Raw genomic sequence first — 4,445 nt, 5'->3', positions numbered from 1 at the left:
GTCTAAGGAACCTGGAATGACCGTTTAAGAGCTAGAAGGTTTTAAGGACAATATATCCTACTCCCTCATTTTTCGAAAGAGAAAAAATGAAGCTTAGAAAGTGGAGTGAATTGCCCAGATGGCTTAGTGCGTTAGTGGCAGGGCTGAGATAGAAATTTCTTAGCGCCCAGCTCAGGGACCTCTCTCTACTCCACCTACAGGAAAGAGTAACAGAGTATCAGGACATTTGCTGGAACTGGAACTATTTCGAGGCACATCTAGCAGGAAGTAATCAGAAATATATGATAATCATGGTTTCTCATTTTCATTTTGTGACTCGCCGATGAAATGCTAGATACTTTTAAAGCCATCATGGAAGCCCCATGCAGGTCCATGTTGGGGTGGGAGAAATCAATCATCCCCCCATCAAAGAGGCCACAGGGAGCCGCGCCCCTCTGGGTCTTTGGACAGTCCATTCTTATATCCTCTGAAGTTGGAATCAATTCTATTATCTTCCATCACTTCACCCAGTTCATTCCTTTCCACTTTTCAGAGGGTGTTGTCATTTGTCTATTAGTTTGTTTCCTCATTTATTATCTAGTAAGTCACCCCCAGATTAAGAGGTCCCAGTGGGCAGGAAAACTGTTTATTTAGCCCTCCATCGTCAGCACACAGTAAGCACAGAAAAAAAAATGCTGTTGAATGCATAATGAATGAAAAAGCGAATGAACTAATTGGACAAAATGATGATCACTACCTACTTAATACTATGTTTCCTTTTGTAATCATCAAGCGCTTTTTCCTGATCCCTTCACATCCCCTCGCCCCAGCTCCCAAACCCCCATTACCCAGTTCCGTCCTTCATTTATTAAGTAGAGAGACTGAGATACATAATGTTCATGTAGCTATCCACTATTGCATAGTGAATTAGAGACAGAACGGGAAAAACTTTAAAATTTCTGGAATTCCGTCTCTTTCTAGAAGCTATTTGAGTTCTCTCTTATACGTATGTGTTTAGACAATATTTCTATATATAAATTATCTACTTCCACGAAGTCAAAAGAAGGGCATTTATAAAAATGTGTTTGTTCTGTGGGCCACTAAATCTAATAAGCTTCTCTAAGAATAACAACCAAAAGCCACCAATAACTTTGAAAAATGCCACCTGCTTTATGTCCCTTGTGGACATTCACAAAGTACTTTAGGGCCCTGAGAACTGTGTCATGAAACTAATTTACTATTGTTAGATCTAATTTCCCAAATTTATTTGACCAAGGCAAACACTCATTCACATCTCTTAATAACTATTGTTCCAAGGCATAGTTTGGAAAAAGCTAAGGGAGGCACATGTAAAAATAATGCAAAATTGCTGGTGGAGGTTTGACTCTCACATAAATACTATGCTTCACTGATCAGGAGCTTCATGCTTGTGAATGAACCTACCTGTCCTTTTTAGGTATGCTCAGCTCCAAGCTGAGTATCTTTAGAGATGTGACAGAGCCAGGGAAGAAAGTAAGTATACAGCAAGGAGAAGCCAATGAAAGGCACTGTAACTGCCACTGATTCCTGGTTTTCACCATTTTTGTACTGAGCTGAGTTTGACACTTGCCTGGATGGATGTCTGAACACTTTTCTCTTTTCTCTTCCAAGGCCTATTAAGCCTTTCATTATCAATGTAATTTTAAAAAGAAGTCATGAAATCCTATAACCAAATGGACTGCCATCTTTAAGTTCAGACGACTTGCAGAATCTTGCATCTTATAACAAGGAAAGGTGTTCAAATAACTTTCCATCTGCAAACCTCTAACTCCTCTACTGGAACTGCAGCACAACTAATTCTTCTGATTTATAACATACTCTTATATTTTTATAGCATTGCAATCTCTACTTCTCCACCTATTAGCTCTATATGTGACCTCGGGCAAGTTAATCAACCACTCTGAGGCTCCTCTTCTTCACCTACAACACAAACTGCACAAGGGCTAAATTAATCATTACATGTGAAAAGTTTATAATGATGTCAGATATATTTACCTCTCGATAAAATAGCTATTATTTTCATAGTCATCATCATCATCGTTATGCCGAATCTCTCTGTATGATTATTTTCTAATCATTTTAGCATTCCATTAGTCATCTGAGTGGAAACTGAGTTAGATCCCAGACACGGAGGCAAAAAGAAGAAATGTAGAACCCACATCAACATTATTATTTGTTAACAAGCATTCGGGACACTAATTAGTAAGAAAAGAGCCAAACGAACCACTGTTTGATATAACTATAGAACTGTAATTAATAAGTTAATTTACTTACTGTTCTTTTAGATTGTCAATTTTAGCCCACAAGTAAACATTTACACTGATTATTGACATAGGAAATTTTAAAAGAAAATCATTATGGCAGCAAGATGGTTGTGATCATAAATTTTATTTAAACTAATCAGCCATCATCTGTCAGCAACTCTGCAAAAACAGCAGAGACCAATAAAACCCAAAGGTCTATCACGTACCATCCGATGACAGTTGTACACAACCAGAGCACTCCTGAGAGTGCTAGGCCTCTACGAACACACTCGTGCAGGCATTTTGCATCTATATTGACCACTCCCTGCGAACCAGCACCAAGCTAGCCATGCAGGAGCATCATGAACCAGACAGACATCGCATTGCCCTCCTGAAGCTTGAAGTCTAGTGAGGGGAGAAAGTCAATTAGAGTAAGATATTTCAACAGGTGCAGTGAATTCCATACGGCTGTAGCACTCATACTGAAGTACATTTTTTTCTGACCGTTTGGTTAATAAGAATAATTGTTTTAACTCTAAAGGCCATAGAAAGGAAATGCAAAATGCTTGTGAAAGGGGTAGAATTATGTTTGCCTGTCCTCAGAATGGTATAACACTCTTAACTCAGCTTCTTCTTCCCAACCAGTGCTCACTGGAGTGGGGCAGGGGTGTTGACTGGCTCCACGGGACTGAGGTCCACATTCCATCTTCTCCTTCAGTGAAGACTCTATAGGGTATGCTGATCCTCAGAAATAAGTAAGGTAGCATGAAAACAGTAAATTCTAATACAGTCTTATTTCATGTAACATGGTGCTTCAGTGATGAAGTCTGTGTGGGATGTACTTGCTCAAGTGGAAGCAGTAACAACTCACAAATTTCAAGATCTGAAAAAATCATGAAACAAGGCTGTGATGACCTTATCTCCCAAACCAAAAATCAGGACACAAAGATTAACTAGACTTTTTCTACTTCTGGGAATTAAGCTGTCTGAGAGATGGAGTTTAAATGCCAAAGTATTGGCATTTCTGGGACATCGATAGTATATAGAAACAACAGAACAGAAAAGTTGAAATCGAGACTGCCCTGGAAACCTTAAGAAATATCAACCTATAAGAATTTACATAAAAGACAGAGACTTAAGACCCGTGGAAACTAAAAACAGAGGAAGAGTGGGTGGATGGAGCAGTTTCTAAGAGTTCAAGCAGAAAACAAATGAACACTGACTATCCTTAGGTACATAGAAAGAAAAAATAAAACAAACTCTTTCAATTTATAATACCATTAACCCAAATCAGTCGATGCCTTTTATTTCTCTGGTTAAAAAATATATCAATATATTTCGAGGTAAAGGAACCAATATACCTCCTGATCAACTATTTAAACGGAAAATGAATCTATGCATCTGTTTTCTGTGAGGCTCTTTTAGTTACAAGTAACAGAGACTCACTAAGGTTACCTTAAAATTAAGGGTATTGATTTATTGGAAAATGAATATATATGTATTATTAGGCCTCTACCACTTCAGCCTCAATTCTGACAGGAACTGACTTGAACTAACAGGTTTTCCCATTTCAAGCTTAAAATCTCAGGAGAATATCTGTCGCCCTTCTTGTTCTTTTCATACCAACTCATGCTATGGGTGGCTGACCCAACTGTGGGTCTTTGTCCACCTCTGATCTTATAAATCACATGTTAAGCAGCACTCTGAGCTTGCTGGCTTTGCTAAGAGGGAACTATTGGCGGGCCAGCAAGGTAAAAAGTGTCCCGCACTGCTCTTAAGAAAAAATTATGAATGCCTAAACTTCAAGGACAATTTTGCAACTCTTGTTCCATTCCAGCAGTTCCAAATGTACCCACAGGTGCCTGCAGGCAGCACCATCCATTCAGAATGTCATTCAGAAGATAATAGCTGGTTATTCTTTGCTCCACCCTCAAGAAGGTAGTGGGGATGCTGAGTTGGCACAAGACAACCTAACCCAATATTTATAGCCACATGTGTAATGAGGTTGTACGCCTTCATCACAGAGACAGAGATGTCTTCCCCTTTTTGACTTGATAGCCAGGAAGCTCACGTACAAATTTAGTGTCCAATGTCGTTAACTCTGGCCCTTCCTATCTGGTTTTTAACTTCTTTTTTTATTTCTATGATCTTTCCCAGGTATAAATATATATTCTGCTGACAATT

This window comes from Pteropus vampyrus, unplaced genomic scaffold, assembly GCF_000151845.1.
Source record: "Pteropus vampyrus isolate Shadow unplaced genomic scaffold, Pvam_2.0 Scaffold31, whole genome shotgun sequence".
NCBI classification, from domain to species: domain Eukaryota; kingdom Metazoa; phylum Chordata; class Mammalia; order Chiroptera; family Pteropodidae; genus Pteropus; species Pteropus vampyrus.
Note: the sequence above shows the minus strand (reverse complement) of the source record.